The 15,676-nt window shown below is 37.0% G+C and overlaps 1 non-coding gene across 1 annotated transcript; it reads right to left on the reverse strand.

Annotated features, from left to right (window-relative positions):
* Positions 1-419: 419 nt before the first annotated feature.
* Positions 420-526, reverse strand: LOC141675879 (small nucleolar RNA R71). The gene has a single exon (XR_012556507.1). It is a non-coding gene; the product is annotated as a small nucleolar RNA R71 (small nucleolar RNA).
* Between the last annotated feature and the right edge of the window lie 15,150 nt (positions 527-15,676).

Raw genomic sequence — 15,676 nt, forward strand, 5'->3', positions numbered from 1 at the left:
ACTCAGATATTTTACTTACACGGGTACTTGTTGTGTTTCAGGTACTCATTACAATGGGAGATCTAGCAGCATGAATGAAAGCCTTGATGGATTTTTCTCAACCCAAGATCAATGAAATTCAATCTAGCATTGTCAGGCCAGCTATCACAGCTAATACCTTTGAGATCAAGCCTGGCATAATTCAGATGGTACGGAATTAAGTTCAGTTTGGGGGTGCTCCAACGGAAGATCCCAATACGCACATTAGGGATTTCAAAAAGATCTGCGACACCTTCAGGTTCAATGGTGTTTCTGAAGATGCTATAAAGCTGAGGTTTTTCCCATTCTCTCTGAGGGACAAGGCTAAGAGCTGGTTACACTCTCTACCAGCTGGTTCAATGAAATTTGTTACTAAAATATTCCTTATGGCGAAGACAGCTGCAATCAGAAATGTTATTATTCAATTTGAGCAGCAAACGGGAGAATCTCTATATGAAGCTTGGGAGCGCTACAAAGAGATGCTTAGGAAGTGTCCTCATTATGGCATGCCTGATTGGATGATCATCAATTGCTTCTATAACGGTTTGGGAGCACAGTCTAGATCCATGCTTGATGTAGCATCAGGTGGAGCATTATGGGAAAAGAGCTATGAGGAAGCTTATGGTCTAATTGAACTGATGGCTGCTAATGAATATCAGTATTCGACTCATAGATTGCCACAGGGCAAGGTAGCAGGAGTTCTAGAAGTGAATACAGCTACGACTATCATTGCTCAACCAAAGAAGTTGTCTATGAAGATCGATTCTCTAGCTAACTATGGTGTTAATCAGATAACCAGAGTTTGTGAGCTGTGTGCAGGTTCACATGCGATGGAGCAATGCGCTATATCTAGTGAATCAGCTCAATTTGTGAGCAACTTTCAGAGATCATAGCAACCAGTTCCAGACACTTATAATCCTGACAACCGGAATCACCCTAACTTCAGTTGGAGCAATAAGCGGAATATGATGTAACAACCTTATCCGCAGTTTGGAAATAAGCAATTCAACTCTCCTGGTTGTTTGCAACAATTCGCAGCAAGACAACAACTCAAACTTCAATAACAAACTCATGGAGGTGCAGGTCTATCTTCGACTGAAAAATCTGAATTGGAGGAGTTGCGGCTTATGTGCAAAAACCAAGCTCTTATATGCCAAAGCCAGGCTGTTTCTATCCAGAATCTGGAGAACCAAATAGGGAAAATTGCTATCGCCTTATTGAATCGACCACCAGGAACACTTCCTAGTGATATAGAAGCCAATCCAGGCGAGAGGGAAGTTGAAGAACAGGTGAATGCCATCACCTTGAGGTCTGGAAGTGTCGTAAGTCCCCAAATTCAGCAAGATGAAGAGTCTAAAAATTTTGTCCAGAATGTAGGTGCGTATGCACCTTTTCAATTCCAGAAAATGAGATTTGACTGAAGAAGAAGTGCAGAAGGAAGCAGAGGTGGAACCAAGGAAGACTAATATGGAACACACTCCTCTTGAGGGTAATACAGGGGAGAAATAGATCTATCATCCACCTCCTTTTCCTAAGAGGCTGCAGAAGCAGAAGTTGGATAAGCAATTTGCTAAGTTTCTGGCGGTGTTCAAGAAACTTCATATCAACATACCTTTCGCTAAAGCTCTTGAACAGATGCATGGCTATGTGAAGTTTATGAAATGTATTCTCTCTCGGAAAGTGAAGCTCGATGACTTAGAGACCGTTGCTCTTACGGAGGAATGTAGTGCAGTTCTGCAGCATAAATTGCCTCTGAAGCTTAAGGATCCCGGAAGTTTCACTATTCCTTACTCTATTGAAAACTTGTCATTCGACAAATGCTTGTGTGATTTGGGAGCTAGCATCAATCTGATGCCCTTGTCTATCTTCAAGAAACTTGGCCTACCTGATCTGAAGCTGACATATATGTCCTTACAGTTGGCCGATCGTTCTATTACATATCCACGAGGCATTGTGGAGGAAGTGTTGGTCAAGGTGGATAAACTCATCTTCCCTACTGATTTTGTAATTCTAGATTTTGAGAAATATAGAAGATTCCCATCAACTTGGGAATACCATTCTTGACTACAGGCCGAACAATGATCGATGTGCAAAAATGAGAGCTTATGATGAAGGTTCGTGATCAGAAGGTCACTTTTAATGTGTTCAAGGCAATAAAGTTACCCACTGCTAAAGAAGAGTGCTTTAAAGTAGAGTGGGTCGACTCTATAGTAAATTCGGAACTTGAGCAATTGTCAATGTCAGATACCGTAGAGAGATCCTTAATGGGGAAATAAGTTATTGATGACAAAGAAGGAGCAGAGCAACTGCAGGTTTTGAATGCACCTCCATGGAAGAAGAAGTTAGATATGCCATTCGATTCTTTTGGATTAGCAGAGCTGAAAATTTCTCAGGAGCGTCTCGAGCCATCTATTAAAGAAGCTCCCACACTTGAGCTCAACCGACTGCCAGATCACATGAGTTATTCATTCTTAGGTGCACCCCATGATAAGGGGTTTGGATATATTTTTGATGATGTAGAGAGTGGCTGGACGGATCTTTTCGTGCCTATAGAGGGTTCTTCTCATATGCAGCAGGTAGTTGATAGGACTAGTGTTGGTGTTGAGCAGTACAGGAGAGTGACTAGGTGTATGGAGGCCATGCACGACATTCACCGTCGTTTTGCTGCAGATTTGACACAGGCTTTGGGCACTACTTTTCAAGCCATTGGTGTCGAGGTTGATTGGCCACCTGATCCTCCACCCGATAAGGGTGATCTTCCTGATAACTAGGTATCCCTGAAATCCTTATTATTGCCTTCAATGAGGATATTGAAAATTTTAAGTTTGGGGTGATAATGTTAGGATTAGTAGTTTGTGTTGTGTCCATATAGTTCATATAGATTCATATTGCATGTTTAGTTGTAGTTCATTCATATTTTTGCATGATTTTTCAGTTAAGATATATTTGTTTGCATTTTTGTTCATGTTATTATGTGAGTCCATGTAGTTGCATTTGCATGCATATAACATGATCCCTTAGGTTGAGCTATTTCTGATTGATTGGTTGATGTTGATGTGAGTGTAGTGATCACGAATAGAGGGATGTTTAAGTCCTAATGAATTGATTTGCATGCCAAAAACGAAAAAAACATTTCACAAAATCTTATAGGATTGCTTTAGAGTTAGATCATGATCATATTTGTTTATTTGTTGAGATTGAATCACTTGGTTATATTTAGAATTTTTGCTATTCTCTTAATGGCGTAAAAATACTAATTTTTAAACTAGAGAAAAACTTGAATTTCATTGCTTATTATGAATAAGGCTAGGCGTCAAATGGCTAGTAGCCGGCTCATATTTTTATGAGTAGTCTAGGGTTGAATGAGATGGAACGAAACACACTCATTCCGAAATTGTTGAAAAAAAAGAAAAGAAAAAAAAAGAGAAAAAAAAGTATGTGTTTATGCATAATTGATCAAGAGTGAACTCTTTAATACTCGAGTTATTAAGTTCTTAGGGGACTTTGTGCCTAGTGACCTAAGGCTTTGATAGTCTGGGATATGCTAACCTAACGCTCACTACATGGGTATTATTGTATAAGTCTTTTGGGACCTCATTCATTGCACGATCAAATAAGCATATGTGATATGTGTTCAATAATAGCATGAATCCTTGTATAACTCTAGTAGAATGAAGGTGTTATGAGTCATTATGTGTTTAACGTGTATTCTTTTTATAAACTTGTGATTATTTTGATGACAAGATAAGTATGGTTATTGATCTAGTATCGAGAGTATTTTTGTTAAGCATCCCAAACATGCACGTTCTGGTTTGTGAGTTGATTTGTGAGATTTATTCGAACTCTGTTTTGAGTTATTGCATTCTTAGAGGCGTTGGCTTATTCATTTGGTTATGGTTATTCTGAGGGGATGGATTGCATTGTCATTTAGTTGCATTCATGTAGTTGCATTCATGCATCAGGTTTGTTTTTTAGTTTTGAGTCTGTTTATGCTTGAGGACAAGCATCGATTCAAGTTTGGGGGTGTGATAAGTGGATTTTATATCTACTTGGACCGCTTCGTTATAGGCTTAAGTTGGTGTTTTGGACTCAAGTTTTTGGTATTTTTGATGTGTTTTTGTTTATTGCATTTTAGGCATCAGTTAAATGAAGAAAGGAGCTTTTCAAATAAATATGCTGAAAAGAGATCAGAATTGTAATCCTAGGACATTCTCAAGTAGTAGAGAATCTCCTTAGCTTCGCGTGGGCAGTTAAATCGCCTAATTCTGATGAGCAGAACTCAATATACGGCCAAAAGAAGAAATGTCAGAATTTTTCCAGAAGGTTGGCGCGGCCGCGCCAGAACCAGCGCGCCCGCGCCGCTAAAAACACTATTCCAGCGAGGCCGCTCCCTAAAAACAGCGCGCCCGTGCCCGGCTTCTCCCCTAGAATCCTGATTTTAGTTAAAATTGAAGATTTTGAGAGTCCTGGTCATCCTGGAGCCTATATATACCAATAAAAAGAAGTTTTTAACAACAAGAAGACCTGGGAGAGCAATAAGAAGACCTAGAGAGCACGAGAAGGCTAAGGAGAAGAAGGCTTTTGTTTTCTTTGATTTAGGCGATACTTGGATGCTTGTTTTCAATTTGTCTTTGTACCCTAGTACTCTTATATTGTTTATATCATGCTTTCATTGGAACCCATGGTGATGATGAGTTCGATTATGAACTAATCGTTATCATGGGATTCTAACGGATTTACTTATGGATTTCTTTAGTTAATTTATTTCAATATCTAGGTGTGTGGTGATTGATTGATATCCTAGTATTGGTTGTGCTTATTCGTCTTATGTGCGTAGCTAACATATAAGATAGTGTGTTAATCTCTATTGAAGCAACAGTGAATATAGAGATTTAAAACTTACCATGCTAGCATAGGTTCATGTATAATTGTTATGCATGATTCGTAGGTAATTTTAACCATTTTACTTGCCCTATGTAATCACGATAGATAACTTGCGCATTAAACCGTTATGTTTTCAATTCTTATAGACATATAAAGACTAAGCATAATTGGTGTCTATTCAACTTCTATCACTTTTGTGGATGCTTGGTAGTAGGGTATTCGTACAACAAAAGTTGGTGTTTACTAGTTTCGTGTCATCTGATTAGTGTCATCACCATTACATGCTAAGGTTAAAAACAAAAAGGCTATTGAATGAAGTATTTAATGAAGTTAGGATCCCATGTTTGTCATATATATTAATTTAACCATTCTTGTTCTTTTAGTTATAATTGTTAGTTTAATTCTTAGTTATAAACAATCTCATGTTGTTATTTGTCTTAGCATTTGATAATAACCATATCATTGTTGTATAGGTGCATATTCTTAAATTAACCAAAGAGTCTCTGTGGGAACGAATCTGATTTATATCTTATACTACTTGCGAACGCGTATACTTGCGTGAATTTTAGCACGTGTTTTGCCCTAACACAAGTCAATAAATAATGTATACCAAATTTTTAGATTTTTCGGATTAACCTATGGTATGTTGTTGGGTTCAGTATGCATTAGGTTGTGGGAACATCGATTATAATAAGAGTGTTTGGAATATTTATAAGGACAAGTCAATAACTAATATATGCCAAATCGCTAAACTTTTGGGACTAACCTATGGTCGGTTATTGGTTTCGATATACATTCGGTTGTGGGCTTGAGTGTTAAATGTTATTAGAGCTCTAACTGGATGAAAGTGCGAAGGCGCTGCCCAGGTTCCATATGTGTGTGTTTATGGGCTCGACAAGGACGTCAACCCTATAATATAGGGTGTTTGTAGCATCCCACATCAATGTGAATAAAAGCATTTATGATCTTTATAAGGACAAGTTAATAACTAATGTATACCAAATTGCTAGCTTTTTTGGACCAACATATAGTGAGTTATTAGGTCCGGTACACATTCAGTGGTGGGCGTAGGTATTTTATGCATGTATATATAACACTATTATTACGACTAGATTTATGATGGAGTAGAACGTCATTCGGATGTCTAGAACGTCCTTTGGGTGTCCTGCAAAGAAGAAATGCGAGGAATTGTCTCTCCGATTCATCTTCGGTATAAGAATCACTTAGCCTATGTATGGTGGGTTTGAGAATATAAAACTTTAGAATAAAGTATGAGAGTATACATAATTTTGTGTGTTCATAAAGTTCACGTGGAAATACTTAAACTAAAACCTCAGCATTATCTCTTCATTTGTTACGCGAGAATTATGGACGAACGTCGAAAGTGCATGAGTTAAATTTTCATGGAGAGTTGATATAGTCCAACGGTCGTCCCATGTCTCTTTTATGGGCCTTCGGTTTGTGGGCTTGGACGTCCAATGGACTTGCACCGGTCTAACCAATTTGCCTTACCAGTGAGGCCACTACTACTAACAACTATATATATCTTAATTGGGTTTGGAGTTTCTAAAAGTCACAAAAGAAAACTTTTCTATTAGTACGACCTAAAATCACATTTATCGAATGTTTTTCCACGGCCCAACCATACGGATGTGAAGATTAAATCTAAATATGTTGTGCAAGACATGCATGTACAATAACAAAACTAAGTCACATTGACAACCCTGAGATTTAGTTGTTTGATAATAAATTTTTTATTTTATATTGTATTACTTGAGTCTATAAAAAGGTTAGAAGATTAGACTGGAGTATTTTTCTGTAAACAGATTCAAACTAAGTAATAAACTCTAGAAGCAGATCAAGCCATGATCATGCCTCAGAGAAAAGTGAAGAAGCTTGGAGTTGAATAAAACTGTTTTATGAAAAATGTTCTAAGTCAAGATATCGACAAGTCACGGATCAAGCAATATCGAAAATTCATTCGAGAAGTCCAGAATCACTTATCGGGAAGTCCAAAATGGCTTATAGAGAAGTCTCAGAGATATCGACAAGTCAAATGAAGATGTGAAGTTTGGAGATATCGACAAGTAATTTCCGCATGTGGAGAACTCAGAGATATTGACAAGTCAGAATGAAGATGTGAAGATTGGAGATATCTACAAGTCAAAATGAAGATGTGAAGATTGGAGATATCGACAAGTCAATTTTTCATTAGAGATCTCAGAGATATCGACAAGTCAAAATGTATATAGAGATCTCTGAGATATCGACAAGTCAATTCTACATGTAGAGATATTTGTTGTGTATATGTTGTGTACTTGATGATTTCATGAACAAAACACCTTGATAGATTTTACTTAGTGAAATTATGTAGCACTCGACGGATAAGGTTTACAGTCCCGACGGATGACTCAATATAGTCCCGACGGATGATGACTTATTATCCATCGAGTGAGTAGCTTATGTAACAATAAGTCTGTAACACATTTTTGCATACACATTGTTTAGAATCTGTAGTAGTTTATGAGTCATGATTGACTTTAATTAGATATGCAGAATAGGTTGATTAATTGTACATAGATGATGTCTTGTAATTCTGCATAAGTGAAATGAGTCAAGTGCCTGATTACTACCCGACGGATAAACAACAATGAATTTGACGGATGATCAACAACCCGACGGATGATCAATAACTCGACGGATGATCATGAACCCGACGGATAAAGAACTCAAATATCTGTTGACAGTGACAACACAGTCACATGCGTCGAGTGGATGCAAATGGAATGTGGTAGCCTATTTAACTGGGTTTTCGAGAACAAGGAAGCATGACCATTCCCATACTATTATGAAGATATTCAAAGATGCTGGAATAGAGTAATGAAGTAGCATTGTAATAGACTAGATAATTTTTATTTTATTATCCTGTCTCATTACTTTGTAATCTTGGTGATATATAAACCAAGAAGTAGCAACTAAGGAATCATCTAAGAGAAAAAAAAGCAGAGAAACATTTGTAAGCATAATTCTTAGCATTTCTCTGCATTCTTAGTTGTTCAATATTTATAAGCAGCTGTGAGCTTTTTCACACAGAGTTCTCTCGATATATATTATATATCTCTGGTGGAATCATTCAAATCCAGCAGAAAGTTTTTAAAGACTCTTGTTTTTAATTACTTGTGTTTTGATTCAATTAAGTAACTATTCCGCTTTGTGCTAATTAATTCACACTTATATATATATTCGAGTTAGAACATTCTTATTTCAAGAAAAAGTTTCAAGAATTCCGTTCAACCCCCCTTCTGTAATTCTTGTCATATTGTTAAGGGACTAACAATTGGTATCAGAGCAAGCTCTTAACTTACAAAGAGTTTAAAGATCAAAACAATACAGCAAGATGAACAAGAAGGATGTTGGAGTCAAGATTCCATTTCTGGATAAAGATAATTACCATCATTGGAAGGTAAAGATGCATCTTCATTTACTTTCTCAAGATGAGGCCTATGTAGACTGCATAGAAAGAGGCCCTCATGTTCCAATGAGAGCTGCAACAGGAAACGAGCCATCAGTCCCCAAGCCAAGGCATAAATGGTCTGATCCGGACATTGAACAAGTCAGGAAGGATAAAAAGGCCATGAATATCCTGTTTAATGGAGTTGATGGTGATATGTTTGACAACATTATCAACTGCAAAACTGCCAAGGATGTTTGGGATACAATACAGATCATATGTGATGGCATTGAGCAAGTTAGAGAAAACAAGATGCAGCTACTGATTCAGCAATATGAGCATTTTCATAGTGAAAAAAGTGAGACTCTCACTGACATTTTTAGTAGGTTTTAAAAACTACTAAATGCTCTAAAGTTGCATGGAAGGGTCTATCAAACAAAAGACTCCAATCTGAAATTCCTTAGACCTCTTCCAAAGGAATGGAAACCAATGACAGTCTCATTGAGAAACTCACAAGATTATAAGGAGTTTACTTTGGAGAGACTGTATGGCATCCTGAAAACATATGAGCTTGAAATAGAGCAAGATGAGAGGATGGAGAGAGGAAAGAAGAAAGGAGGATCCATTGCACTAGTTGCTGAGTTGGAAAAAGAGAAGGAAGTGAAGATGGAAGTTGTTGAGTCAACTTCAAGGGTCTGTGAAAGTAAGCGCAAGGGGCTTACAGCTGAAAATGAAGATTCTTTGAGCCAAGATGACATGGAGGACATTGATGAACATCTAGCATTTCTTTCCAGGAGATTTTCCAAGCTCAAGTTCAAGAAGAACTTTGGAGCAGCCAAGCCAAATAGAAACATGATAGATAAATCAAAATTCAAATGTTTCAAATGTGGCTTGGCAGGACACTTTGCCAGTGAGTGTAGGAACTCATATTCCAATAAGAAAAAGTTTGAGCCTGTGGATTACAAGCAAAAATACTTTGAGCTGATCAAACAAAAGGAAAGGGCTTTCATTACACAAGAAAATGACTGGGCAGCAAATGGTCTGGATGAAGATGAAGATTTCAGCTATGTCAATCTAGCCCTAATGGCCAAGTCTGATAAAACAGAAACAAGTTCTTCAAGTAATCAGGTAATTACTACAAACCTTGCACATTTATCTAAAGCTGAGTGTAATGATGCTATAAATGACATGTCAACAGAGTTATATCATTTACGTGTTACACTTAAGTCTCTTACTAAAGAAAATGCTAAAATCAAAGAAAACAATATGTTCTTAAGTGAGAGGAATAATGTGCTTGAGTCTCAGTTCATTGACTTTGAAAAGTTAAGAATTGAATGTAAGATTGCCTAGGAGGAATTAATTGAGTTCTTGAAGAAAGAAGAAATTTTGAAGAAGCAACTCGAGCGTGAACAGGAGGTGATTAAGGCATGGAAAACATCTAGGGATGTCCATGCTCAAATCACCAAAGTTCAAGAAATTGAGTCTTTCTGTGATGCAGCCTGGAAAAAGAACAAAGAGAAACTAGAACCAAATTTGGTAGATGGAGTGCTAACAGATGTAGACTTGACGGATGATGAGGATCATCCGTCGGATAACAAAAAGGGTTATTCGTCGAATGATGAAAATCCTCATCCGTCGGCTGTGAGCAAGCCTATTAGTAAAGCCAAACTTGTTAAGTTAAATGAAAAGTATGGATCTGTTTCCAAGAACTTTGTTTCAAGAGAATCAAGTCAGGTTAAGAAAGGGAAAAAGGCTAATATGGGTCAAACAGTTAAGTGACAGACTTGAAAAGATAGAGGTAAAAACAGAGACTAAAAAGAAAAATAATAGAAATGGTAAAGTAGGGATTAACAAACACAATAACTACACACCTGATAAATATGCTCCTAGAAAAATCTGTGTCAAGTGTGGTAGTGTAAATCATCTGTTTGTTAATTGCAAATCTGCCATGCCTACTTCCATGTCCGTGCCACCTCAATTTACCAACATGAATGCCATGCCTCCCATGCCTATGAATGTTATGTCTACACATAATATGAATGCACAGTTTGCTAATATGTCATTTGCACCTAATCCTTATTATGTTGCATTTAGTATGCCACAAATGCCATTTAGCATGCCCTACTGGAATAACATGTTTACTAATAGCATGCCATTCCCTATTGATTATAATATACATGATAATTTTGTTGCAATGAATGGTTTCAAAGGCCCAACTCAAATGACCAAGGATGAATCTGATATCCCCAAGTCAAATGAGATAAAGCCTATGAAACAGAAAAAGAAAGTTAACAACGCAGGACCCAAGGAAACTTGGGTACCAAAATCAACTTGATTTGATTTTGATGTGTGCAGGGAAACAGAAAGAATCTTTGGTACTTGGATAGTGGTTGTTCAAGACACATGACTGGTGATTCTACCCTGCTCACAGAGTTTAAGGAAAGAGCTGGCCCAAGTATCACTTTTGGAGATGACAACAAGGGTTATACTGTGGGATATGGCTTGATTTCAAAGGATAATGTCATCATTGAGGAAGTTGCCTTAGTGGATGGTCTCAAACACAACTTGTTGAGTATCAGCCAGCATTGTGATGAAGGCAACTCAGTAACCTTCAACTCAGAAGCCTGTGCTGTGACTAATAAAAGAATCAACAAAGTGGTTCTCACTGGTGTGAGAAAAGGAAATGTGTACCTAGCTGATTTTAACTCATCTAATACATATTTGTTACTTGTCTTCTCAGTAAAGCAAATCAGGATGAAAGTTGGCTATGGCACAAGAAGCTATCCTATTTAAACTTCAAGACCATGAATGAGCTAGTAAAGAAAGAACTGGTTAGAGGCATTCCTCTAGTGGATTTTTCTAAGGATGGATTGTGTGATGCCTACCAAAAAGGGAAGCAGATTAAAGCATCATTCAGGAAGAAACTTGATTCAACAATTGAAGAACATTTGCAACTACTACACATGGATTTGTTTGGACCAGCCAATGTGTTGTCCATCTCAAGGAAAAGATTTTGCCTAGTAATTGTAGATGATTTCTCAAAGTTCTCTTGGACATATTTCCTAAAGTCTAAAGATGAGGCTAGTGAAATCATCATCAATCACATAAGGCAAGTCAATAATCACCCTGATTTCAAGGTTAGAAGAATCAGGAGTGACAATGGAACTGAGTTCAAGAATTCTGTCATGAGAGCATTTTATGAGGAAAATGGGATTCTGCATGAGTTTTCAGCAGCAAGGACTCCTCAACAGAATGGAGTAGTGGAAAGGAAGAACAGATCACTTATTGAAGCTGCAAGGACAATGCTTGAAGAATCTAAACTGCCAACATATTTCTGGGCTGAAGCTGTTAATACTGCATGCTACACTCAGAATATTTATCTGATTAATCAAGCAAGATGCATGACTCCCTATCAATTGTTCAAGAACAAGAAACCAACTCTAAATTTTCTTCATGTCTTTGGCTGCAAATGTTATATTATGAGAAATCAAACTGATCAAAATGGAAAGTTTGATGCTAAAGCGGATGAAGGAATTTTTGTTGGATATGCTGTTGGTAAAGCATATAGAGTCTACAATCTAATAACCAACATTGTTGTGGAATCAATACATGTTGTGTTTGATGATAAAAAGATTGAAGGACTGAAAGATGGAGATTACCATGAGAGCCTCAAATTTGATAATGTGGAGATGGTTAGTGATGATAGTGATGATGAAAGTGATCAAGAAACTGTATCTAAGGATAATACAGAAAAATCTACTACCAATGAAGCACAAAACTCAACATCTGTCGAGTTGCATAATGTTTCATCCTTCGGGAGGCAATCTGCATTATCCGTCGGGAGACAACCAGCTTCATCCGTCGGTACTCAAAATTCACCATCCGTCGGGTTATCAAAAGGAGCAGGAAGTCAAGATAGATCACCTACAGAAAGTTCCCCTTTCTCAAATCAAAGATCCACAAACTCAGGGGGAGTTTCTAACAATCAAAACTCAATCACACATCAAGACAACAATGAAGCCTCTTCATCTAGAGCTAATCTACCTCAACAAAGGAAATGGACAAAAGATTACCCCTTTGAGCTTATTATTGGTGATGTTTCTTCTAGAGTTCAAACCAGGAGAGCAACTCAAGAAGAATGTCTATACAACAGCTTTCTTTCCAAAGAAGAACCAATAAAGGTAAAAGAAGCTTTGTTGGATCCTGATTGGATTTTAGCTATGCAGGAGGAGCTAAACCAATTTGAAAGGAATAATGTATGGAAGTTGGTGCCCAAGCCTAAAGGAAAGAATCCAATAGACACCAAATGGGTATTCAGAAAGAAGATGGATGAAAATGACATAGTAGTCAGGAACAAAGCTAGATTGGTTGCTAAGGGCTATTGTCAACAAAAAGGAATAGATTTTGATGAAACATTTGCTCCTGTTGCAAGACTTGAAGCCATCAGAATCTTCTTAGCCTATGCAGCCCATGCCAATTTCAAGGTCTATCAAATGGATGTCAAAAGTGTCTTTCTGAATGGAGATTTGGAGGAGGAAGTCTATGTCAGTCAACCTCCTGGTTTTGAAGATCCAAATTTTCCAGAACAAGTCTATTATCTTTTGAAAGCACTTTATGGACTGAAGTAAGCACCTAGAGCCTGGTATGACACTTTATCAAAATTCCTTTTGGAAAATCACTTCACAAGAGGTACCGTAGATAAAACTTTTTTTTTCAAAAATGTTAATGGCTCTAGTATACTTGTTCAAATTTATGTAGATAATATTATTTTTGGCTCTACAGGTGAGAAACTTTGCAAAAAGTTTGCCAAATTGATGCAAAGTAAGTATGAAATGAGTATGATGGGAGAGCTGACTTACTTTCTTGGTTTACAAGTTAAGCAAGTTAGTGATGGAATATTCATTAGTCAAATTAAATACATTTTTGATCTTTTAAAGAAGTATGATCTAGTGGATTGCACATCTGCAAAAACTTCCATGGCCACTGCAACTAAGCTTGAATTAAACACTACTGAAAAGTCTGTGGATATTTCAAGTTATAGGGGCATGGTTGGCTCACTTTTGTACTTAACAGCTAGTAGGCCAGATATAATGTTTGCTACATCTTTATGTGCTAGATTTCAGGCTGATCCTAGAGAATCTCACTTAATAGCTATTAAGAGAATTTTCAGATATCTCAAGGGAACACCAAAACTTGGCATTTGGTACCCTAGAGATTCTGGTTTTGATCTAACTGGTTATTCAGATGCAGATTATGCAGGTTGTAGAATTGATAGAAAAAGTACAACAGGAACCTGTCAATTTCTAGGAAACAAGCTTGTGTCCTGGTTCAGTAAAAAGCAAAATTCAGTTTCTACCTCTACAGCTGAAGCTGAATATATTGTTGCTGGAAGTTGCTGTGCACAGATTTTATGGATGAAAAATCAATTGCTAGACTATGGTTTGCAAGTTGAAAGGATTCCTATTTTCTGTGATAACACGAGTGCAATTGCCATCACTGAAAATCTAGTACAACATTCAAGGACAAAGCACTTAGATATCAAGTACCACTTCATAAGGGAACATGTAATGAATGGTACTGTAGAACTACATTTTGTTCCAAGTTTGAAGGAGCTTGCAGATATCTTTACCAAGCCACTGGATGAATCCACCTTTTCAAGGTTGATAAGTGAGTTAGGTATGCTCAATTATTCCTAGATCTTTATGAGTTAATTTGCAAGTTGAAATGCAGCCAGAAATTTAATTAATTTTTCAGTCTTGGATGAAATTTTGGCTAAGTCAAAATTTACATCTCGACGGATGATCTTTATCCATCGAGTTTGATCATCCGTCGGTATATTATTTGCTAATAAAAATCAATTATTTTTCTGGAATATTTTATGACACGACGGATAACAGTTTATCCTCATCCATCGAATTGTCTTAATCTCAGCCGTTAATTCCCTGTACATTATCCATCGAGTATACTTACAGTTTGTAAGCATAACACGATGGATAATGGGTGGAATTTTTACAGTTTATTTTTAAACGGCTATTTTAGGCAATTTCTATTAATTACTTTATTTTACTTTATTATTTTTAACAGTTATTTTTGAGATAGTATAAAAGCTTATTTCATTTTAATTGCTTTTCTTTTATCATTCTCAAATCAACTGCTCAAATTTCATTCTCTCTCAAAGCACTTACTCTCTTTCTCTTCAAGCTCTTATTCTCTAACAATGGCACCTGTTGTAAAGATTATGTCTCAAACTGGGGTCATTTATGAGAAGAACAATTTCACTACACCAGTAAATAAGGGTGTTCAACAATCTGATGACTATCACAAGATGATGGACTTTGTGAAGAATTGCAAGCTCAGCTATGCCATAATAGAATCACCCACAATCTTTTGTGAAGTTGTTGAAGAGATGTGGACCACTGCTACATACAACTCTACAGATAAGACAATCACACTCACCATTAAAGGTAAAGAATTCTGTATCAATAGTGATGTTATAAAAGCATGTTTCAAGATTCCTGATAACACTGTGACCTCACCACACATTGACACTGATATAATCAATATGCTTAATTCCATAAACTATGCTCTTTCTACTTCTAAGTTAAGTGACATTAGGAGAATGGGTCTTAGGAAAGAATGGAGTTTTATGTGTGATGTTGTGACAAAGGTCTTTTCAGGAAAAATCAGTAATTTTGATCCAGTCAATATATCCATGCTTAACATTCTCTACATGCTAGTTACAGATAAATTCTATAATTTCAGTGACCTTATCTTATTTGAGTTAGGCTTTAAATTAGGAGAGTTAAATAAAAGAGGTAAAAATGTGTATTATGCTAGATTCTTTAAAATGTTAGCTAACCACCTCTGTGAAGAGATTATGCTTGAGAACCCAAACAACAAATTAGATTGTTGGGTTCAAGAGAGAAGGCTCATTGCAGATTTGAACAGGGCTAATCATCACAAGGATGTGCCATTGTTCTATTTTCCTGTAATGCAAGCACCTCAGGTAAGTGAGGTAAGTTCATCTATCCCTACCTCTATTCCAACCTCACTAATTTCTTTGAGTTCTAGTGTGGCTATGGCAACTGTGTCAATGACCAAACAGTTGCCTACCCAAGCCACCAAACCTGCAATTATTTCAAAATCCAAATCTAAGAAAGCCCCCTCTGCTATCTCTCAAAAGATGCCAGTTGCAAAATCCACTAAAACCAAGAAGGGGAGTGTGAAAGAGGGCAAGATAGGTGAGGGAAGGGGTGAACATAAAAGAAACCCTAAGAATAAGGATGGAGAGTTGAGTGGATCCCAGCCTAACCACATTGCAGT

This window comes from Apium graveolens, chromosome 7 (genome assembly GCF_009905375.1).
Source record: "Apium graveolens cultivar Ventura chromosome 7, ASM990537v1, whole genome shotgun sequence".
In the NCBI taxonomy this organism is placed as follows: domain Eukaryota; kingdom Viridiplantae; phylum Streptophyta; class Magnoliopsida; order Apiales; family Apiaceae; genus Apium; species Apium graveolens.